General features: G+C 50.5%; 2 non-coding genes across 2 annotated transcripts; one reads left to right on the forward strand and one right to left on the reverse strand.

Annotated features, from left to right (window-relative positions):
• Nucleotides 1–3218: 3218 nt before the first annotated feature.
• LOC142591753 (U1 spliceosomal RNA) lies at nt 3219–3381 on the reverse strand. Its single transcript, XR_012830516.1, has one exon. It is a non-coding gene; the product is annotated as a U1 spliceosomal RNA (small nuclear RNA).
• A 9485-nt stretch (nt 3382–12866) lies between these two features.
• On the forward strand, nt 12867–13029 carry LOC142591750 (U1 spliceosomal RNA). The gene has a single exon (XR_012830513.1). It is a non-coding gene; the product is annotated as a U1 spliceosomal RNA (small nuclear RNA).
• Nucleotides 13030–24879: the final 11850 nt, after the last annotated feature.

The raw sequence follows: 24879 nt of genomic DNA on the forward strand, positions 1-24879 counted from the left end.
GCGTCATCCTCGACAGTGATCCAAGGTGCGTGTAATTGGGCTACTGAATATTTCGTTGCATAAATGCAAAAAAGTCTACAGGGCCTCTTAAAATCTCTCTTAAGAGGTGAACGGCGAAAGCCAATTCTTCCTCCTCTTATCATTCGCCTCTTTCTCCATGCCTATTGTCTTTCTCTTCTTTCTTTAATCATTACTGCTCCCTACTAAACATTTGTAGTGATTTGTAATCAATAGTGGTCATTGCAAGCCGTCGTTAGACATGTTCGTCATATCATAGTCAGCAGTAGTCATTACAAGTCATTTGTGTCATTATTAGTCATTACTAAGCATTTTTAGTCATTTCTAATCAATTCTAGTCGTTACAAGTTGTCGTTAGACATATTGGTCATTTCATAGTCCTTACTAATCATTGCAAGTCCTTTCAGTCATTACTGCTCACTAGTAAGCATTCTTAGTCATTTCTAATCATCATCATCAGCCTGGTTACGCCCACTGCCGGGCAAAGGCCTCTCCCATACTTCTCCAACAACCCCGGTCATGTACTAATTGTGGCCATGTCGTCCCTGCAAACTTCTTAATCTCATCCACCCACCTAACTTTCTGCCGCCCCCTGATACGCTTCCCTTCCGTTGGAATCCAGTCCGTAACCCTTAATGACCATCGGTTATCTTCCCTCCACATTACATGTCCTTCCCATGCCCCATTTCTTTTTCTTGATTTCAACTAAGATGTCATTAACTCGCGTTTGTTCCCTCACCCAATCTGCTCTTTTCTTATCCCTTAACGTTACACCCATCATCCTTCTTTCCATAGCTCGTTGCGTCGTCCTCAATTTAAGTAAAACTCTTTTCGTAAGCCTCCAGGTTTCTGCCCTGTAGGTGAGTACTGGTAAGACACAGCTATTATACACTTTTCTCTTGAGGGATAATGACAACCTACTGTTCATGATCTGAGAATGCCTGCAAAACGCACCCCAGCCCATTCCTTTTCTATCGATTATTTCCGTCTCATGATCCGGATCCGCCGTCACTACCTGCCCTAAGTAGATGTATTCCCTTACCACTTCCAGTGCCTCGCTACCTATTGTAAATTGCTGTTCTCTTCCGAGACTGCTAAACATTATGTTAGTTTTCTGCAGATTAATTTTTAGACCCACTGTTCTGCTTTCCTCTCCAGGTCAGTGAGCATGCATTGCAATAGGTCCCCTGAGTTACTAAGCAAGGCAATTTACATCAGCGAATCGCAAGTTACTAAGGTATTCCCCGTTAACTTTTATCCCAATTCTTCCCAATCCAGGTCTCTGAATACCTCCTGTAAGCTAGCTGTGAATAGCATTGGAGAGATCGTATCTCCCTGCCTGACGCCTTTCTTTATTGGGATTTTGTTGCTTTCTTTATGGAGGACTACGGTGGCTATGGAGCCACTATAGATATCTTTCAGTATTTTTACATACGGCTCGTCTACACCCTTATTCCGCAATGGCTCCATGACTGCTGAGGTTTCGACTGAATCAAACGCTTTCTCGTGATCAATGAAAGCGATATATGACGGTTGGTTATATTCCGCACATTTCTCTATCACCTGATCGACAGTGTGAATATGGTCTATTGTACAGTAGCCTTTACGGAATCCTGCCTGGTCCTTTGGTTGACAGAAGTCTAAGGTCTTCCTGATTCTATTTGCGATGACCTTAGTGAATAATTTGTAGGCAACGGACAGTAAGCTGATCGGCCTATAATTTTTCAATTCTTTGGCGTCCCCTTTCTTATGGATTAGGATTATGTTAGCGTTCTTCCAAGATTCCGGTACGCGCGCGGTCATGAGGCAATGCGTATAAAGGGTGGCCAGTTTCTCTAGAACAATCTGCCCACCATCCTTCAACAAATCAGCTGTTACCTGATCCTCCCCAGCTTTCTTCCCCCTTTGCATAGCTCCCAAGGCTTTCTTTACTTCTTCCGGCGTTACCTGTGGAATTTCGAATTCCTCTAGACTATTCTCTCTTCCATTATCGTCGTGGGTGCCACTGGTACTGTATAAATCTCTATAGAACTCATCTGCCACTTGAACTATCTCATCCATATTAGTAATGATATCGCCGGCTTTGTCTCTTAACGGATACATCCGATTATTGCCAATTCCTAGTTTCTTCTTCACTGCTTTTAGGATTCCTCCGTTCCTGAGAGCATGTTCAATTCTATCTATATTATACTTCCTTATGACAGCTGTCTTACGCTTGTTGATTAACTTCGAAAGTTCTGCCAGTTCGATTCTAGCTGTAGGGTTCGAGGCTTTCATACATTGGCGTTTCTTGATCAGATCTTTCGGCTCCTGCGATAGCTTACTGGTATCATGTCTGACGGAGTTACTACCGACTTCTATTGCACACTCCTTAATGATGCCCACAAGATTGTCGCACATTGCTTCAGCACTAAGGCCCCGGTAGCACAGGACGTGCCCGCTTTTTAGCACTGTATATGCTTCTTTTGTCTTCCTAACTTCACTGAGCCCTATTGTATCCCATTTACTGCCCTCTAATTGCTCCAATAGCACTGCTAGACTCGCCTCACTAGATAACGTTCTAGCGTTAAACGTTGCCATGTTCATATTCCAATGGCGGCCTGTCCGGAGCCAGGGATTTTTAGCACCCTCTGCTGCGTCGCAGGTCTGACCGCCGCCGTGGTCAGTTGCTTCGCAGCTGCTGGAGACTGAGGGAAGGGGCTTGATTGTTGTGTTCATATAGGAAGTTGTGGCCAAGTACTGCACCAGGGTGGCCAATCCTGCTCTGGTGAGGGAGTGCGTTACCGGTTCTGGTCACCGGGATCAGGCCACACTCCAGGCCTGTTTATGCAATTTCAACAACACGCGGATTTTTCTTTTAATCCGGTGGAAAATTGCGCGGCACCGGGAGTCCAACCACGGACCTTTTGCACGCGAGGCGGGTGTTCTACCTCTACGCCACCGCTGCGCATTATTTCTAATCAATTGTGGTCATAACAAGACGTACTTAGACATATTGGTCATTTCGGAGTCAGTAGTCATTACTAATCACTGAGACATTACTCGTCATTATTAAGCTCTACAAATCTTTGTTGTAACGTTATCATCAACCCCCCAAACTGTCCCTATCAATCATTTTTCGTTCTTTATTCTGTCTTCATATTGTTATGGCGCGGTCGCAGCCATAACACTTACACGGATTTCACTTCATATTTGTCTGCGAGGGGCTGGTGCGTACGCGAAGCCCCACTACCAAAAATTAATGCCCCTTGTGCCCCGGTTTTGGGGTTGTGGCGTGCTTCAGCAAACCGCAGTGCAATGGCAAGGCCTCGACACGGGGCACCGACCTAAATGATCATCAGAAACCCGGCTCCAGGCAAGTATGCAGGGCAACGCGCCGGCATATCTGGCCATCGCAAAGGGCGCACCATATGGAACAGGCAATGAAGCGCATTCTACATTAAACAGAAAACCCTACTCAGCTGAGAAAGCTTGCAAAACAGCTCAATGTAGCATACAATCCTTCCAGCCATACAACTATAAAGCTAGCTGGTTAATTTTCAAATTGCAATTGCCATATTATCAAAATTTTGAGAAAGCGTCAGACCATGTCTTGTGACGTGCACGTGCTTAAAGCCGAAATCGCGGACATGCGAACCAACCCATTCCTGTGGCTTCAATACGTCTAACTCTCTGTGCGGGTACTTAGCAAGACTTTTAAACTGTCGCACTTAAAGAGGTAAAAGAGACAGAAATACGAATATTGAAGTGAATTTCGGCATTTTACGTGTCAGAACCTCGACTAGATTATGAGGCACACCGTTGTTAGGGACTCCGGGTTACTTTTGACCAGCAGGCGATCTTTAACCTACCCTCAATGCACATACACGGGCCTTTTTGCATTTTGCGTCCATCGAAATGAGGCCGCCGTGGCCTGGTCAAATTCGAAACGTGCGTGGCGCACGCTCGAACCGCCGCAGTTGTGACTAGAACTACTACTTACCTGTTGTCAGCGTTTATCACATATATCCCGTTAAGTCTACTAATCCTTTCTTTACCCAACAATCTTGTGTCGCCACCCTTGCTGCAACATGCGAGTTTCCCGACACAACCACGGTGACGGTGGCGCTGCCTTAGCGTTGGCGGTGGGGTTACTTGGGGAATAATGGGAGACTGTACAGCAACTCTAGCCTGCCTGCGCGAGCCGCGTCACACTGCGCCGCTACGCGCGGCGGTGCAAACGACTTGTGCATTCTATTCTCTGTCTCTCGCTCTCTCCCTGCGGGGTTGAGGTGGGACCTGTCAAAAGGGGCAGCCGGCCCATGCCGTCGTCCCACTCATCCACGCTAAGGACGTTGTTGAAGGGTGGAACATGTCATCGAGAACGAGGAGTGCCGGGTATAGTTATATTTCATGAATAGTTGAGAACGTTGCGTACCATCAGTCAATCACGGCTGAATTGAAGCACCCTGAGGAGCCGCAAAATCCGCTTAAGTTCCCTCTGTCCTCCCTAGATCCCTAGGCCAGTGAAGCCTGCCCCGCCAGCTTCGTCTAATCGGAGCGTCCAAAGTGATCGAAGGACCCGCGTTGAGGGCGAGGGTTCACACAATGACTCCCGCACTTTTGTTTCACTGAACAATGTTGTGACTTCGGGGTGGAGGACGAGAGACGGACTCTTTCTGTAGACGAAGAAGAAACGAAAAAACTTGATACTTAATTGACAGATAGTGGATGATAGCGTACAGGTAGCAGTAAAAGCGCATCAGACCGACTGGGCGGCTGGAGGCGACTCTCTCTCTCTCTCTCCGCAATGGGCCGGTTGTCCCTTAAATTCCTTTCGCGATTCCTCGTCGGTAGGAAACAGGCAGGGCAGGGTGATGACGTCGCACACGTTGAATCCTTGATTCGTCGCGGAGATGGCTGGGCGCTTCTTGAAGTCGCCTCCCGCGTCGAATTCTTGATTCGTCGCGAAGTGGGAGCTCCCGTCACCTAGCTGATACGGACGTGGTGCACGTGCTAGTATGGCAGCTCCCGTCGCATCGATGATAGCCACGTGGTGCACGTAGTATGGCACACCAACAGCACCCCCGCCGCTAGATACTACATCCAGAAGTCGAGCTGTTCAACGCGGCTCGACGTATGCGATGTGCTGCTTGAGTAACGTCCTTGATGGGGTTAAAGTGACACTAAAGGTTACCACAAAGTCAAGTTAAAGTGATGAAGCAATGCTCTAGAACGTCTAAGGCGTCAATATAATCGCAAACAGAGCATTAGTAACCGAGAAATTGAGGTAAATGCATGACACAATTTGAGACTCCCCAGCGACATTCCGGTACTATAGCCCGACGACGGCACTCCTCATCATTATTTATGTCACTAGTACTCAACTACTCGTATTAAAACGATCATTTCTTTACATTATAAGACGGAAGAAAATGCTACTTGTCTATTTATATTCGATTCTAAGAAAAAAAATAACATTTGACGTTACCCTTGAGTAGTATGGGTGATCGAAATGTTTAGTTTTCGCTCGACTCTCCGCCCATGACTGCGCCGCGCGCGCTTTGGAGTTTCAGTTGTTTCTTTATCGCGTCGTGCTGCGGTGTACCGCATACTGGCTCGCGAAACTTGCATTTGGAACAAGCACCGAGAATGCCACGTCCATGTGACGCTGTGGGATGCGCGAACGGTCCGCGGAAGTTGGCCAAGGGCAATTACAGCGGCGAATCCAACGTTACTTATCACTGTGTGCCAACGAGTGAACCTCTCCGTTCGAAGTGGTTAAGTGTCGTACCTCTGCCACAGCGCGCTAGCAAAGAGCCGAAAAATCACGCAGTGTGCTCGCTGCACTTTCGTCCAGAGGATTACGAGTTCAACGCTGACTTACTCAAGTCGCGTGAAGTGCCATTCAAAGCAGGCCGCCGTCGTAGTAGTACGCAACGACGCCGGTAGCGCGAGCCTTCAGCAGCAGGTCACGTTCATCAGTGATTAAATCGCTGAACTCGAGCCCAGCATCGCGAGCCAATGTGTCGTTGTCAGGGTCGTCCATTGCAACGAGCGTCGAAGTTGGCGTCATAAAATAAAGAACCAGCTTATCGTCGTGCGCTTTCCCTTCCGCTAGCCACCATAGTTCCGCTTTCGCGCTGCTGTCGGCTCTGTCTTGGCTCTGTTTCTGGGGCCGCGTTTGCGTTTTGTGCAGAAAAGCCGCAGCGCCGTCTGCGGGAGCCGTTTTACTCACCGACGGCGCAACGTCACTATGAGACCATGACGTCAACACTCCTCGATCAGAGGGCGGGTGATTTGAACTGCGCTAGAGGTACGCGGACGCTTCAGAACGCATTTTATCTTAAAATAAGTCTCTTCTTCGCACGAAACAAGCGTTTCGAGGTTTCTGGGATAGTATTTCAACAGTCCACGTTGACCTAATATTAACCTTTAGTGTCCCTTTAAGGAAATGGCTTTGCCGCCCTTTCATCCGCTGGTCTTTCGTTTGCTTAGATCTGAGAGAGCTCACGGAGTGACCGAAAATCAACGCCAACCACTTCGGTGTGAGTGAGCACCCTCCCAATGCTGTCCAGACCGCCAGACCAAACTCAATGAAAACAAACGCTCTAACCCCCTCTGTGCTCTCAACAGCACCGTGAAGTTTATTGTACTAAACACGAAACATGGACCCGATAAGGAACCTGGGATCCGAACTCTAGTCGTGCATGTTCCCAGCGGAGTAGCGACGTGACCACCAGCCGTCCGAATCTGCGATCCATGCCAAGGAGTAATTACTTCCTTCAGAAACATCGCCATCTTCCCGCTTATAATTGAGAAGTCCGCAACAGTATCCGCTAAAGCGCTAACCGTGTAACCGTCAATCACGACCGGTATGTCGAGCGAAAGCCTGTAATTCCTTTCGGTTGCAGTTGACGTCGGATCGGTGCCCGTCCTTGTCCGCGTCGATCGGAGGTCTTCAGCATCACCGCTATTTATCGTCAATCAAAGCACCCAGTAAGGAAAGCTTCGCTTACATCGATTCCCATAATGCATGGGTTCTGCATAATTTTTTGTTTATGTGTTGTGTAACTTCCCATTCTGTTGGCGCTGCTGTTGCGCAACTAAACGTTCTGCTGTTCTGCCACTGGTTATAAATATGCCTGTATTTCTGCACAGTGAAGGTAGTGTAGCTAGTTCTTGTGACTCTACTTCACCACTTGTACGCGTACATAGCTACATCTTGCTTATTTTTCATTTATCTGTCAAGTACAAGATACACTGGAACATCGTTGTAACGAAGGTAAAGGAAGAGCCGAAAATACTACGCTATATCTGTTACTTCGTTACATCCATTATTGTCATTTACTACACTATATGGCCAATGGGGTGCACAATTGTAAACGTGGAAATAAGAACCCAGCTTTGCGGCCCACGGAACCACTAAACGTATCCACGCATGTGATGAAATTTGAATATAAAGCAGCACAAAAATCTTCAGCGTGTGCAACACACGACTCATCATGTGACGCGCGACAGCCCTTAGATAGCTGCTGTCTGTTCCATACTGACGGTGTTTCGCCTCCGCTTTCCACGTGAAATGTAGCGGTCGACCAGCACGTGGCTCATAACGCAGCGCTGCCCTGTGTGCTCGAGGAGGAAAGTGAACATCGCCGCACCGTCTTGGTTCGCGGCCTGCGAAATTGCACCAGTGCCAATGCGATCTCGGAGGCCACGCCCTGCTGCCAGCCCGTTGTTACGATCGGCCAGCGGGGTAGTGACCTTCTGGCCTCTCCTGCACCACTGCGACGAATCACTTCGCGAAGCTAACAGTGCGTCCCCCTCGGACAGACCTGTGGCGACAGCAAGGCGAGACAGGTTCCCATCGTCCGGCGCCCATCGTCGCTCACGCACGATGGGAGCAAAAAACTTCTACGAAAAGGGTGTTGTTCTACGACGTTTCCTGACGACGTTTCCAGCGGATTTTTCGGCTCCTTAGGGTGCTCCAATCTAGCCATGATAGACTGATGAGACGCAACGATCTCCACTCTTCACGAATATATTAACTAAACCCGGCACTCCTCGTACTCGATGAGAACATGTTGCTCCCTTGGACAACGTCCTTAGCGGGGGTGAGTCGGACGAAGGTATGCGCCAGCTTCACCTTTTGACATGCCCGACACCAACCCGGCAGGCAGAGAGAGAGAGAGAGAATAGAATGCACAATTATTTTGCACCGCCGTGCGTAGCGGCACAGCGTGACGCGGCTCGCGCAGGCAGCTAGAGTTGCTGTACAGTCTCCCATTATTCCCCAAGTAAGTCTACCGCCTACGCTAAGGCAGCGCCACCGTCGCTCGATACAAGCGGTTGTGGCGGGAAACTCGCCTGTTGCAGCAAGGGTCGCCACACAAGATTGTTGGGTAAAGAAAGGATTAGTAGACTTAACGGGACATAGGTGATCAACGCTGACAACAGGTGAGTAGTGGTACTAGTCACAATTGCAAGGGTTCGAGCGAATTCCACGTACATTTCGAATTTGACCCGGCGGCGGCGGCCGCATTTCGATGGACGCAAAATGCAAAAGAGGCATGTGTCCCGCGCGTTGAGGGCACGTTAAGGATCCTCTGGTGGTCAAAATCATCCCGGGCTCCCTCACTACGGCGTGCCTCATAATCTAATCGAGGTTCTGGCAAGCCAAATCCCAGAATTCACTGCAATATTCACATTTGTGTCTCTTTTAGCTCTTTATAGGCGACAGCTTGAAAGACTTGCTAAGTACACGCACAGAGAATTAGCCATATGGAACCAAAAGGAATGGGTTGCTTCGCATGTCCGCTATTTTGGCTTTAAGCAGGTGCACCCGTGCCAACGGCTCTTGCTTTCGAAAGCTGCAAGGCGTTCGGGCGCCGTCTCGGCCACCCGGGTGCAGAACACCCATGGTCGGTTCTCAAAGAAGCTCGCGTCCCTTTTCGCCTCGAATTGAAGTAGAAAGGCGAGCTTACTGTTTTTTTACTGGCTCGTTGCAGTGGCGCATACTCGAAAGAAGCGGCGCCTAGTCCAGTGATGCAAGAAATCAGTTATGCAAAAATCATCATCAGGAATGACTTATACCCAAGTAAGCAAGCAAAGATGCAATAGCTGACCATAAATGAAGAAAGAAAGAACGATGGAATGAAGGAACGAAAAAATAACGATAGGACAAATCAAGAAAGAAAGAAAGAAAGACGGGGAAAAGAGAGAATGAACGAAGGAACGAATTAACATTTACATAGTGCATTCGGTGCTTGCATGTGTTGTGTATAAGAGGTCGACGTACAGCGCCATGCGTTTACCTCACACGGCGGCTCGTCATATCTTGCTAGTGGACTGACCTCTCCGATTGCAGAACTTAATGCATTACCACGTGTGCAGCAAGCTTTCACCTTCACGTGTTGCCAAAGCTTTCTTTTCTTTCCCCCGCTTGCCCGCCACCACCCCGGATGCACTGACGTGTTTCATCGCCCGCCCGCAGCGCTCTTCGTTCGCTCTTGCATTCTCCCCTGTGCTCCTTCGCTCGCTTACGCCGAGGGACAACGCCGACGCTGGCCCCAGGAACGGGCGCCTAAGAGCTGCGCGCTAAAGAATTGCGGTGACGCCGATCCCACGATGACTGTCGACGGCAATGCGATTAGCATTCAAACAACTTAGCGAAACGCAGTATTGCTGAAAACACTCGCATTTCGCAATATGCAGTGGCCATTCAGAGACTTCGATTGCTCCGGCTATACGCGACATACGCTGCCTCTGGCATCGGTTCACATTGCCATCACACTTGCTAGCCATGGTCGGCCATGACTTTGATGGTATGAAGGCTACTATCACGACGATATAATGACGAACAATGAATGACGTCGATGGTAGAGACCAAGGCGGTATGACGAGATGGGATGTAAAAATTGAGCGACAATGCTATATTTCGCGGGCTTTCGTTAAACGCCGAAAAACAATCACCACGCAGCATGTGCTCTGCCAAAAAAAATGAATCGGTCGTTTCTGCATCCGCTCTACAACGTAACGAAATGCACTAATATGAATATATAAAATTTCAGATATTGATCTTAATTAAGCAATTAAGCCGAATATAAGTACGCCACAGCGCCACATGACGGCAAACCATATGTCGTTGGTTTCATTCACCTGTGGTTGCCCCTGGGCCCGACGGGATCACCAACAAAATGCTCAAGCATCTCGACGACGCCTCAGTCGAGTTTCTTACGTGCAAGATGAATGATATCTGGTGCAGCGGCTTCATTCCCAAGAGCTGGAAAGCAGCCTACACAGTACTCATACCGAAGCCAGGTAAGGCGCCAAGCATCGACAATCTAAGGCCCATCTCCCTGACGTCGTGTGTTGGAAAGATGGCCGAGCACGCCATGCTTAACCGCCTTACTGACCATCTCGAGTCTAACGAATGCTATACACACAACATGATTGGCTTTCGGTCGGGGCTTTCGACCCAGGACGCCATGAGACTGATCAAGCACCAGATCATTGACTCTACCTCCGCCGACACAAAGGCAATTCTCGGCTTGGATCTGGACGAGGCTTTTGACAACAGATCGCACGCCTTTATTCTCAAGAGCCTGACAGAGTGTAACGTCGGCAAACGGGCGTACAATTTCGTGCGATCCTTCCTTTCCTCAAGGTCCACTAGACTCAAGATTGTCGAGTTTTTGACCCACGAAATCCAGCTTTGACCAAAGGGGACACCTCAGGGGGCGGTGATCTCCCCGACGCTGTTCAACATCTCCTTGATCAACCTGTCGAGGGCCTTGAACAATATCCCCAACATTAAGCACACGATCTACGCGGATGACATCACCATCTGGTGCTCCAGTGGATGTGAAGGGCAGGTCGAGGGTGCTTTGCAAGAGGCCATCGATGTGACGGAGCGGTATCTTATCCCCACCGGGCTAAGGTGCTCGCCCGCTAAATCCGAGATCTTGCTCTACAAGAAGAGGCCCAGAGGCGGTTCACACCGGTCCTGGAAGCCAGCAACAGAGAGCCACATTACATTATTCACCGGTGAGGGCTCCCCAGTACCGCGGGTAGACACTATCAGGGTCCTAGGAATGTTTATCGAGTCGAACGGGGCCAATGGAGCCGCCCTCAAACGCATTTGTTCCAAGACCGAAAGCGCCCTCGGCCTGATCCGAAGAATCGCCAACAGGTACCGCGGAATCAAGGAAGACAATCTGATCCGGATTATCCACGCCTTCGTGCTATGCCACCTCGCTTATTCAGGGGCTATGCACAACTGGCTCGTATCGGAGCGCAACAAGATCAATGCCCTAATCAGAAGAGTCTTCAAGCTTGCCCTCGACCTTCCCATCCGAACGCACACAAAAGACCTCCTCAATTTGGGAATTCACAACACGTTCGAAGAAATCATTGGAGCCCAAGAATTTTCCCAGTTTGTCAGACTCTCCGGTACCCCAGCGGGCCGAGCCATACTTGGCAAGCTGGGACGTAACCCCATGGTCATCAGTCTCGACGCTGTGAAGCTGCCCAGCGACGTAAGGTCCAAGATTTACATACACCGGATGCCACGAAATATGCATCCCACCTACAACGAAGGACGAAGACGAGCCAGGGGTAAAGCTCTGCTCGCCAGTGCCCGCTTGAACAAGGACCGAACATGCTTCGTAGACGCTGCTTCGTACGTTCAAGAAGAGGCCTTCTCCTCAGTGGTCATTGACTGTGATTCTAAAATCCTTAGCTGCGCTACCGTCCGCACTTCTAATTCCAGCGTTGCAGAGCAAGTTGCTATTGCTCTTGCGTTGACGGACAGTGTACATGACACGATTTATTCGGATTCCAAGGCCGCTGTCAGGGCCTTTCAGATGGGAATGGTGGCTCCCCAGGCCCTACGTATCATCCAAAGTGCCAAAGACATGAAACATCACTCTTTGGCCTGGTTCCCTGCGCACCTTGGAACCATTGAGGGTGCCTCGATCAACCCCAACGAGGAGGCGCACTCGGCTGCACGAGGTTTGACTGACCGTGCGCTGGGCAACGCGTCCTCTCCTGGGCGACCCGAGCCTCTCTGCTCGTATAACGAAATCTGCAAATACAATTGTCTGTCAAGAAGAGTCCTACCTTCGCCGCACTCCTCGCTGTGCAGGGCCCAGGCAGTCACTCTCAGACTTCTGCAAACAAGCACTTACCCGAGCCCCGTGGCGCTGCACACAATGCACCCCGAACGGTTCCCAAGCCCGGACTGCCCTCTGTGTGGTGATTATGCGGACTTCGAACATGTCCTGTGGGGCTGCGCCTCTGCCGGTCCCCCTTTCAGTCAAGAGGAAATGATGAAGCTAATTAGGGCCCAGGATCAGACCTCTCAAATCCTGGCAGTCCAGAGGGCTCGCGACAGGGCCGTCAGGTTCCACCTGATGGTCCCCGAGTGGGCCTAGCCAGGTGGCGTGGAGTGTGCTTACGTCTATAGTGGACAAAATAAAGTTGTTTCACTCACTCACTCACTCACTCACTCACTCACTCACTCACTCACTCACTCACTCACCTGTGGTTAACCACTTTTTCGTTAATGCATGGTTCATGTTACGTGAAACACCCTGTTTATTGTCATCAATGCAGTCGCACGCGCTGGAATAAACACAAGAGGTCATCTGACGCTTTCTTACAATTTTAATAATATGGCAGTCGAAATTTGAGATTGATGCCAGCTAGGTTTATAGTTATAAGGGTAGAAGACTTTTCCGTTACAGGAAGCCGTTTTGCAAGCTTACTTTGCTGAGTAGAGTTTTCTGTTTCATGTAGAGTACGCTTCAGTACCCGCTCCATATGGTGCACCGTTTGGAATGGCCAGGTATGCCGACGCGTTGCCCTGCATACTTACCTGGTGCCGGGTTTCCGATGATCATTCAGGTCGGCGCCCCGTGCCGAGGCCTCACCATTGCACTGCGGTTGGCTGAAGCACGCCACTACCCCAAACCGGGGCAGATGGGGCATGCAATTTTTGGTAGTGGGGCTCGGCGTACGCGCCAGCTCCTTCCACTCAAATAAAAAGTGAGATCCGTAGAAGTGTTATGGCTGCGACCGCGCTTCACTGCTCGGCAGTAGATTCGGCTTATTCGTCCATTCTTTCACTCTGGCATGGACGTTATTTTGGTGGCATCATCGGCCCCTAGGGGGACATCTCAGATAATGCGTATATAAGGTTTATTTCCAGTCGCTTATTTTAAATTTCTGTCGAAGTTTACTGTAAGTATTGAGCGACCTATTGCCGCTGCCTAAGTGTCTGATCGGGCGAAGTTAATGTGATCGTAATTCATCTGAATTACGGTTAAGTAGTATGAATTATTTATTACCAGTATTAATCTTGATTCTGCTTAAGTAATGTAATCGTAAGGAATATATTAGTTATTCTTAGGTTATCACAACTACCCTTAGTTAATCATGGTTGACATTAATCAATTAATTGTTAATCAAAACTTGACCTAACGAATCCTATGTTCCTTAAGTATTCTTAATTCGGCATACTAATTTGACCCTAATTACTCTTGTTCTGACTAAATAATTTCAACTAAATTGATTTTAATTAGCCTCACTGTACAATTAAACTCACATATAATGATAATTACGCGCAAGTAAATTCATCGCTAGGCTTCTTTGCCATTCTGAGTCTTAAGGAGTCTTATATAGGCTTAATTAATATTATGTCTTTTTAACCTTAATTACTCATATTGTAACAGATACAAAAGGCACGGACAAGAGAAAAGAAGGGAAGACGAAGAGGACGAAGCGTTGGAGAGGCCGAGCTGCGTTACTATCACGCGACGATCATCATCCATCGCCTGTAAATAAAACCATTTCTTCGCAACTCTTCGTAACAGTTGTGGTGGAGGTGCGGGGTAATCGACACCCGAAGACGGAGGCTGAACCAGAAATTCTTCGACGGAGCCGTCGCATTGCTGGACTCCCACCATATCTACCGGAGCTGAATATGTCCCACGACGCAGACGAACAACGGCACATTCCAACAGCTGCGCCGACAAGTTCCGTTCTGCAACTGAGAGATGCGCGTCCCTTCGCCGGAAGATCGAACGAAGACGTCGAGGAATGGCTCGTCCATTATCACCGGGTGAGTGCCGCCAACAAGTGGAACAGCGCTTCTCAGCTTTCGAACGTCGTGTTCTTCCTAACGGATACTGCGTTGCTGTGGTTCGACAATAACGAGGAAACGTTCACAACATGGGGAAGATTTGTTTCCGAAATCAAAGAGAGATTCGGCGACTCCGCGACGAAAAAGAAAAGGGCGGAACAGACGCTACTGCAACGTGCGCAAGTGCCAGGCGAAACCTGCACGACCTATATTGAGGCGGTAATAAAACTGTGTAGTATTTGGATCCGACCGCTGGTACGATCTGTTGGGAACTCGGCGCTGACGCCCGTGGTTGTACCTGGGTCGCAAGCCCCAAGGGTAGCGTTGGCCTGGCGGCCTGGGGTACAACTGCAAGCATCCGAAGGTCCCGGCAAAGCATGAGTCGACAGGTAACAACGAAACAACTTGTTTATTTTAACATCGCAAAGAGTTGGCGGTCAGGTTTGACCGAAGTAGAGAGACGGGAGAGCACTTCACTCAACGGAAGAAATCGGAGCCCTCCTCTGGCGTCCGGGGGCAGCTGTTTTTATACTCTCGCAGTTGAGGGCAAGAAGGAACCCCTCAAAAGACGAGCACGTGAATGTACAATGGGCTAATGGTGACGCACACTGTCGTAGCGATGCCGTAGCACCATGTCGTGGCGCTGCGCACGATCTCGTAGCACCTGGTCGTGGCGCTGCGCAGCACACTGTCGTGGCGCTGCCGGTCGGACACAATGACTGTAACGAGAAGATGGTCCCTGCTTTGGCATCGCCTGTTTCGGGCACAATGACTGGAACGAGATCCCTGCTTTGGCATCGCCTGTTTCGGGCCCAATAACTGGAAGGAGATCCCTGCTTTGGCCTCGCCTGTTTCGGGCACAATGACTGGAACGAAATCCCTAGGCGGTCGCATCGCCGCAGACGCGCCTGGAAACACCTGGCGATGAGTGTTGCGGTGACGACGATCGGGCCAAAATGTCCGCCGCCCCGCCGCCGTCGCGCCGGCAAAACCACGTGTCGCAGGCGAAACGCAACAGACCGCCCCGCCGGGGAAAGGAGATCCCGATGGACAGGGGACTGCATCCGCTGTCCGGAGGGATGTCGCTCGATGATGCTCATAACCGAAGTCGGGCGTCCCTTGACGTTTCTTGAGCGCAGCGCACAGAGAAGGCCTCGTTCTCTCGTTCAGGTTCGCACGGGACACTGCAAAGTGACTTCGGGAGAGTTCACATTTTTGTTCTCGTTCCCGGCAAGCGTTAGAACTACGCTGAAAACTCAACCGCTCAGTCAGCAAGCACGGCACAACCCTCACTAAGCCCTGCCAGGCTCTTTCCCCTTTTTATACCACTGCCTAGTTCCTTACAGTAGTCTAGCATCACTCAGAACGCGTCCACAAATTGAAAAATTGCACTAGAAAGCATATCATCACTTTGAAACACTAAACAAAAGCAATATGTTAAAAAAAATCCTGCCTCAGGAAGAAAAACATCAGTAACAAACAATTTTGAGGCTGATTCCTACGTTAGGGGCTTCGACTTAAGCCATCGGCGTTACCGTTGAGACTCCCCTTTTTGTAACGCACCTCAAAGGAATATTGTTGTAAAGCGAGGCTCCAGCGCAGGAGGCGGCCATTTTTGGGAGAGATGGTCTGCAGCCATTGGAGAGGGCAGTGATCTGTCTCAATGATAAACCTCGAGCCGGCTAGATAGCATGACAATTTCTGAACGGCCCACACGAGACATGCACACTCTTTCTCGGTGGCGCTATACGCCTGCTCACGACTGGTCAGCTTACGACTAGCATACAGGACGGGGTGTTCTACTTCTCCATTTTCCCGTTGGCACAGTACAACGCCCATGCCTCGCTCACTAGCATCGCACTGAACAATGAACCCTTTTGTATAGTCTGGCGATCGTAGCACAGGCTGGCTTGTTAGGGCACTCTTTAGGGCGCTAAAAGCTCTTTCCTTTGTCTCGTCCCAGACGACTGTTTGAGGCTCTGTCTTTCTTAGAGCATCCGTCAGGGGAGCCGCGATATCAGAGTACCTAGGGATGTACCTCTGATAGTAGCCGGCGACACCTAAGAACGACCGAATATCGGTCTTTGTGCGCGGTTGCGGAAAGTCTCGCACAGCGGCCACTTTTATTTCAGAGGGGCGGCGACGACCCTGACCAATCACGTGACCGAGGTAGACAACCTCGGCCTGTGCTAACTGGCACTTAGGAGCCTTGACTGTCAAGCCCGCTTCGCGCAGGCGGGTTAGCACTGCCCGCAAGTGTGTCATATGCTCAGACCAGGATGCGGAGAATATCGCTACGTCGTCTAGATACGGTAAAGCGAATTCTTGCTGTCCCCGCAACACTTTATCCATGAGACTTGAAAAACAGTATGGCGCGTTCTTCAAACCAAAACTCAACACTTTAGGACGGAATGTTCCCATTGGTGAAATGAACGCCGCATACCTACTAGCCTCTTCTGTAAGTGGAACCTGCCAATAACCCCTGACAAGATCTAGGGTGGAAATAAACTGAGCGCTACTAACTTTCTCAAGGCGCTCCTCGATGTTAGGGATCGGATAAATTTGATCCTTAGTGATGGAATTAAGCCTGCGGTAGTCGACGCAAGGACGAGGTTCCTTGCCCGGTACCTCAACTAAAATCAAAGGGGAGGTATAATCACTCTCACCTGCCTCAATAACACCGAGCTGTAGCATTTTCTTTACCTCAGCCTCCATAATATCGCTCTGGCGGGGTGACACCCGATACGCCTTGGATCGTACTGGCTCTGTGGAGGTAAGTTCTATATCATGAGTAAGTACAGAAGTCCTACCAGGCCTCTCAGAGAACAGACCTTGAAACTCTTGTAATAGCTGGTGTAGTTCGGTTTTCTGCTCAGGCGACAGCGGTGCTTTACTGATAAGGTCACTAATGACTTGACCGGTGTCTTCCCTGTTCGTCACTGAGCCTAGTCCCGGAAGCTCGACCGGAAGCTCTTCAGGAACGTTTACCATCATGCACACCACTGCTTCCCTTTGTCTATAAGGTTTGAGCAGATTACAGTGGTAAACTTGCTGTGCTTTCCGCTTTCCTGGCAGACTTACCACGTAGTTAACGTCCGACAGTTTCTGAACAATTCGCGCTGGGCCCTCCCACTGCACGTCTAGTTTGTTGTTTAGCGATGTGCGCAATATCATGACCTCATCGCCAACCTCAAAACGACGGGCCCTGGCTGTCCGATCATAATAAACCTTGGCCCTCTGCTGGGCCTTTGTCATTGCTTCACCTGACAACTCCTGTGCCCTTCTTAAGCGTTCGAGGAGCTTAAGCACGTACTCCACCACGACTGGGTCGTCGCCCCTACCTTCCCATGATTCTCGAAGCATGCGAAGCGGAGATCGAAGCGAGCGACCGTACACCAGTTCAGCTGGCGAAAACCCCGTAGCCGCATGCGGCGCGGTCCTTAAAGCAAACATCACCCCAGGCAGACACAGCTCCCAGTCAGTTTGATGTTCAAAACACAAGGCTCTCAACACGCGCTTCATGACGGAGTGGAGCTTCTCAACGGAATTCGACTGTGGGTGGTACACTGAGCTGTGTAGCAGCTTTACCCCACACCTTTCGAGAAAAGTTGTCGTCAAAGCGCTAGTAAACACTGTGCCCTGATCTGATTGAATTTCTGCAGGAAAACCAACTCGCGCAAATATGGACAGTAGTGCATTAACTATCTCAACTGAGCTGAGTTCTTTAAGCGGCACTGCTTCAGGGAACTTTGTCGCTGGGCAGATCACAGTCAAAATGTGTCTGTACCCCGTGGCTGTTACCGGCAGAGGTCCCACTGTATCAATAACGAGCCGTCTAAAAGGCTCCGTAATGATAGGTACCAATTTCAACGGCGCCCTCGATTTGTCCCCTGGTTTGCCCACCCGCTGACAAGTGTCACATGTCCTCACGAAATGGTCTGCGTCCCGAAAACACCCTGGCCAATAGTACTCTTGCAAGAGACGGTCCTTAGTTTTCTTAACTCCTAGGTGTCCGGACCACGAACCCCCATGTGACAAGCGCAACAGATCCTGACGATAGCATTGAGGCACGACCAGCTGATCGAACTCCACTCCTCGGCGGTCTAGATACTTCCGGTACAGGACTCCACCTCTTTCCACAAAACGCGCAGTTTTCCTGGCGATACCTTCTTTGACATTGCAGCGCACGTTTTCCAGGCTGCCATCCTTTTTTTGCTCGGCTATCAAAGCCGTCCGGCTGACTTTTAGCAACCTATCAAGTCCGTCTGACGTAGGCGCGATGAGCAAATCAGTAGATAGCTCTTCTAACTTTCCCGCGTCGGGATTTTCCTCTCCAGTATCTGGCGCCTTCAACGCTACAGACTCAATTCTATTCTGTTCGGGCGTGCTCTGAATATCAGCTTGCTGCGCCTCTGACCCTTTTTCGTTGTTTGATAACGTCGGCCCCGCAACTACCGCCTTTGCAGCGAGCTCCCGAACCTTCGATCTGGTTAAGGCCTGAACACTAGCTTCACCAAACAAAAGCCCCTTCTCGCGCAGGAGGTGATCGGACCTGTTTGAAAATAGGTACGGGTACTGGGGTGGCAGCATAGATGACACTGCCGCCTCCGTCTCAAGCGCTCCGAAAGGTCCTTCAATAAGCACTTTTGCTACCGGCAGACACACGCTATGAGCTTCCACGGCTTGCTTGATCCACGCGCACTCGCCCGTGAACATATGGGGTTCTACGTAAGACGGGTGAACTACATCCATCGTAGCTGCGGAATCGCGAAGCACTCGGCACTCTTTCCCGTTTACGAGGAGGTCTCGCATGTAAGGCTCAAGAAGCTTCATGTTCTCGTCAGTGCTGCCTATTGAAAAAAACACAACTTTTGGTGTTGTTTCCGGACACTGCGCCGAAAAGTGACCCGGCTTCTGGCACGTATAACAAACGCCCGCTCGCCTCATCTCGAACCGCTTTCTGCGTTCGGCTTCGGCTGCCGTCTCTTTACGTTTGGTCGGATTGCTTTCACTCGCATCCTCACTACGCGTGTCCCCCTTAAATCTCATGGGCGTGAACCTTGGCCTCTCAGACTTGGAGCCAAATTCACCCTTTTGACCGTCCTTAGCTCCGCGAGCTCGACGCGTCACAAACTCCTCGGCTAGCTCAGCGGCTCTAGCCACCGTACTCACGTCTGGCCTATCCAAGACCCAGTATCGCACGTTCTCCGGTAACCGACTATAAAACTGTTCTAGCCCGAAACACTGCAGAACTTTATCGTGGTCACCAAACGCTTTCTCTTCTTTGAGCCACTCCTGCATGTTCGACATAAGCCTATACGCAAACTCTGTATATGACTCACTTTTGCCTTTCTCATTTTCCCGAAACTTCCGACGGAACGCTTCCGCAGACAGCCGGTACTTTTTTAGCAGACTCGATTTTACTTTGTCGAAATCCTCTGCTTCCTCTCTATCCAAGCGAGCGACTACGTCGGCCGCCTCGCCGGGTAACAAAGTGAGCAAGCGCTGTGGCCACGTTTCCCGAGAGAACCCCTGCTTCTCGCACGTTCGCTCAAAGTTAACCAGGAACAAACCAATGTCCTCTCCAAGCTTAAACGGCCGCATCAGGTCAGTCATTTTGAACAATACGCGTTCTCCTGCACCGTGTGCCTGACTTCCATTACGAGCGCGTTCCATCTCTACCTCGAGACGCTTCATTTCCAAAGCGTGTTCGCGCTCTTCTTTTTCTTTCTGCTCTTTAAGTTCGCGCTCCTGTCTTTTTGACCTCTCCTCAATAGTCTCAAGGCATTCCGACAGCTCGTCATCCTCAGCCTCTAACTCAAGAATAGCCGTTATCAGTTCCGGTTTTCTTAGTTTGTCTGAGACATCCAGACCCAACTCTCTTGCAAGCTCCAACAATTTCGGTTTGCGCAACGACTTCAAATCCATGGCTGCTCTGAATGCTGCTTTCTCTACTGCTTACTATTGTCTTGCCGCAAACTAACCCGGCAGCAACGACAACCACAATTACCAGCTCTGTTTCTGACACTAACAAAAAGCCTGGCAAAGCTCAGTAGAAGAAAGTCCCGCACTCACCAAACCTCGCAGGCAGGAATTCCGCGCAGTCGTTCCGCTGCAGGCAACCAGTCGTCACACAGGGCTCGTTGCACTGCTCCCGGATCGTCGTTGATCTGCTCAGCATATCGTCAACTGCATCTCTTTGCTGCTGGCCTCCGTTGTCGCGATCTCGCCGCTGGCAGACCGTTGTTTGAAGTCGTAGGCGATCTCACCGCTGCCAACCAGATGTTTGGATCCGACCGCTGGTACGATCTGTTGGGAACTCGGCGCTGACGCCCGTGGTTGTACCTGGGTCGCAAGCCCCAAGGGTAGCGTTGGCCTGGCGGCCTGGGGTACAACTGCAAGCATCCGAAGGTCCCGGCAAAGCATGAGTCGACAGGTAACAACGAAACAACTTGTTTATTTTAACATCGCAAAGAGTTGGCGGTCAGGTTTGACCGAAGTAGAGAGACGGGAGAGCACTTCACTCAACGGAAGAAATCGGAGCCCTCCTCTGGCGTCCGGGGGCAGCTGTTTTTATACTCTCGCAGTTGAGGGCAAGAAGGAACCCCTCAAAAGACGAGCACGTGAATGTACAATGGGCTAATGGTGACGCACACTGTCGTAGCGATGCCGTAGCACCATGTCGTGGCGCTGCGCACGATCTCGTAGCACCTGGTCGTGGCGCTGCGCAGCACACTGTCGTGGCGCTGCCGGTCGGACACAATGACTGTAACGAGAAGATGGTCCCTGCTTTGGCATCGCCTGTTTCGGGCACAATGACTGGAACGAGATCCCTGCTTTGGCATCGCCTGTTTCGGGCCCAATAACTGGAAGGAGATCCCTGCTTTGGCCTCGCCTGTTTCGGGCACAATGACTGGAACGAAATCCCTAGGCGGTCGCATCGCCGCAGACGCGCCTGGAAACACCTGGCGATGAGTGTTGCGGTGACGACGATCGGGCCAAAATGTCCGCCGCCCCGCCGCCGTCGCGCCGGCAAAACCACGTGTCGCAGGCGAAACGCAACAGTAGGATGGTGGACTCTGGAATGTCTGAGGAAGATAAAGTCGGGCACATCCTGAAAGGAATTGCCGAAGACGTCTATAATTTCCTCATCGCAAAGGACAACCTGGCTTCCGTCACTGACATCATTCGGCATTGTCGTACTTTCGAGCAGCTGAAAACGAGGCGCATCACGCCGAAGTTTGGCAGGCTAGCCAATGTGACAACAGTTGCAAGCGTGGACAGCAACCAGCCCCTCGATCTTGCATCAACGATCAGACAAATAGTTCGGGAAGAGCTCAGCCTGCACGCACAAGCGACACATTCAGGCACTCACAGCTTCCGCTTATCACCAGATTTCCAGTCAAACGTGGCATCCATCGCCCCGTATCCTGCGGCGAGGGGCACCGAGGATTATGAACTCGCGCCCCGACAGCAGCCACGTCTCTACGACAGAGGCGCTACTTATGACGCTCGGCCACAACGAGAGCAGCCGCGGTTGTACCCCCGAGGTCCTGTGACTTCTGTCAGGCCGCGACAAGAAGGGCACCGACCCTACTACCACGACGTGACTTATGAACGATATGACGGATTTCAGCGAGGCGCAGAGACACGTTATCCACATGACAACGAACTTTCTCGCCGCCCGCAGCAGCCTAGCATCCGTTTCGAGGAAGATGCTGTGCACCACGACCCTCCCGTGTGCTACAACTGCGGTGCCACAGGCCATATAGCACGGTATTGTCGCCAAGGCCGTCAATCACGAAGGACACCAACAATGCTATCGCCACCCAGAACCCGTACTTCATATGACTTGCGGACTACCGATTCCCTTCCAATGGACCACTTCCCACACGAGACCAGACGCAGCGATTCGCCAACTTCTGAGCGGAGTTTGACGCCACCAAATAATCGTCCCCGTCGCTCTCCGTCCCCTCGGCGCCGTTCTTCGTCACCGCCGCCGGGAAACTAGCATCCGCGGCCAATGGAGGTGAGGTCGCCGGACGGTCTTTGCCAGAAATTCCTCTGCCTGTTGTGATGCTCAAAAACAAAGTGAATGTCTCGATTGACGGAATACCGACCATGGCGTTAGTTGATACTGGGGCGACTGTGTCTGTGATGAGCCTCGCTTTCAAGAACCGTCTAGGCCACAAAGTTATGTTTTCTTGGAACGACGGTATTACTTTTCGTGGAGTGGGCGGCGAGTGGCTTCATCCCCTTGGTGTTTGTGCTGTGAGTGTTTTGTTGGCTGGGAAAGTTTTTGTGTCGGAATTCGTTGTTCTTGCTCGTTGTTCGCACGATGTTATTCTTGGTATTGATTTTCTTGAACAGTGCGGCGCTTCCGTGGACTGTGGTTGTGGCGAAATATCATTGAACAAGTTAATTATATCAACAGATTCCGAACAAAGCTCGCGTGGCGAACACAGGGACACAGACACACTCAGTGTTCTTGATGAAGTGATTGCACCATCGTGGTGCCTGACGCCCGTTCGTGTTTCTGCAACTACTGTTGACGCTGATTGTGTTGATATTGTAGTTAGGCCTCTCCGCATAAACTGTGCTAAAAAAGATATACTTGTGCCCTGCTCTGTCGTGTGCATGACGAAAGGAGTCGCCACATTGTGGGCGCTGAACTGTTCCGCCACGCCGGTTGTCCTTCCTCGCGGTATGAAAATCGCTCTCTTCGATGAAGCCGCATGTAACTCAATGGCGGCCCTAACTACGGACGTCTCTACAGCTTGCTCTCCTTGCGATAATAGCCATTTTGAAGAGCTAATGCTTGGCATGATCAGCAAGGCTCTCGGTACGTCGGAACGGCAAGCACTGGTACATGTCCTTGCCAGGCATGAGGCTGCATTCGACTTCACGCATGGAGATGCACCCCTTCATTTGCCGTCGTCCCGCGCTCGTCACAGAATAGATACCGGCTCCGCACACCCCATCCGCCAGAAGCCCTACCGAGTGTCATCCTCCGAGCGAAAGGTTATTGCACAACAAGTCAAGGAGATGATGGACAAAGGTGTCGTTCAAGAGTCGTCTAGTCCTTGGGCAGCCCCAGTAATCCTGGTCAGAAAAAAAGATGGCTCCTGGAGATTCTGCGTGGATTACAGACATCTAAACGCAGTGACGAAGAAGGATGTCTATCCACTACCGCGAATAGATGACGTCATTGATTGCTTACACGCTGCTTCTTACTTCTCAACACTTGATTTGCGATCGGGGTATTGGCAAATACCTATGGACCCTGCCGACAAGGAAAAGACCGCTTTCGTGACTCCAGATGGCCTATTCGAATTTAATGTTATGCCTTTTGGCCTTTGCAATGCTCCTGCCACCTTCGAAAGATTCATGGACACAGTACTACGTGGTCTGAAGTGGGAGATATGCATGTGTTACCTCGATGATGTTGTAATCTTTGGCCGCACGTTTGAAGAACATAATGAACGCCTCAGCCTTGTTCTCGACTGCATCGAGAAAGCTGGGCTGGTTCTAAACTCAAAGAAATGCCGCTTTGGCGAACGTCAAACACTGGTCCTGGGACACTTAGTTGACAAGGATGGCGTCAGACCCGATCCTCGTAAGATTGAAGCGGTGAGTTCCTTCAAGCCACCACAATCAGCACGAGAACTTCGCTCATTCATTGGCCTATGTTCATATTTTCGTCGTTTTGTTCCCAGGTTTGCCGACATCGTTTACCCGTTGACAAGTATTTTGCGACAAAATGCATCCTTCAATTGGACACCAGAGTGTGACGCATCATTTTCTCAACTGAAATTTATACTAACGTCAGCACCGCTCTTGCGTCACTTCGATCCGTCTTGCCCAACTGAAGTTCACACTGATGCTAGTGGAATTGGGATAGGAGCGGTGCTTGTACAACGTCACAGTGGCGCAGAACATGTAGTCGCATATGCCAGCCGTTGCCTGAGCAAATCTGAACGGAATTATACGGTTACGGAACAGGAATGCCTGGCAGCTGTTTTCGCCATACAGAAGTTTCGGTGTTATCTTTACGGTAGACCATTCAAGATTATCACCGACCATCATTCTTTATGCTGGCTGGTCGGTTTGCGTGATCCCTCTGGTCGCCTCGCACGTTGGGCACTGCGCCTCCAGGAATACGACTTTGTGGTGTCGTACAAGAGTGGCCGTCGTCACGCTGACGCAGACTGCCTCTCTCGGATTCCTCTTGCGGCTACCGACTGCGATGCTGAGAATTTTGACGACTGTCTCGCTGCTGTTACTTCTACGTTCCCTGACGCGGCAGACTTTCAGCGAGAACAACGGAGTGATGTTACCCTCGATCCGCTTTTTGTTGCCGCCCGTACTTCTCAAGGCAGTGGTCGCTTTACCGTCCGTGATAAATTACTCTACAAAACTAATTATTCCGGGCATGGAGCGCGTTTTCTGCTTGTTGTCCCGGAGAGCCTTCGCTCCGACGTTCTACGCGCCATGCATGATGATGTGACATCCGGCCATTTCGGTTTCGTACGAACGCTACACCGCACGCAGGAGCGCCTTTACTGGCCCAAGATGTACGAAACAACCAAGCGCTATGTCGCTAGTTGTGAAACGTGCCAACGTCACAAGCGACCGACCACCGCAGCCCCGGGTCCACTTCGGCCATTGACACCACCCAACACGCCATTCGAGCAAGTAGGCATTGACCTTTTGGGTCCATTCCCGTTATCTAGCAACAA

The sequence above is a fragment of the Dermacentor variabilis genome, chromosome 8 (assembly GCF_050947875.1).
Source record: "Dermacentor variabilis isolate Ectoservices chromosome 8, ASM5094787v1, whole genome shotgun sequence".
Taxonomy (NCBI): Eukaryota; Metazoa; Arthropoda; class Arachnida; order Ixodida; family Ixodidae; genus Dermacentor; species Dermacentor variabilis.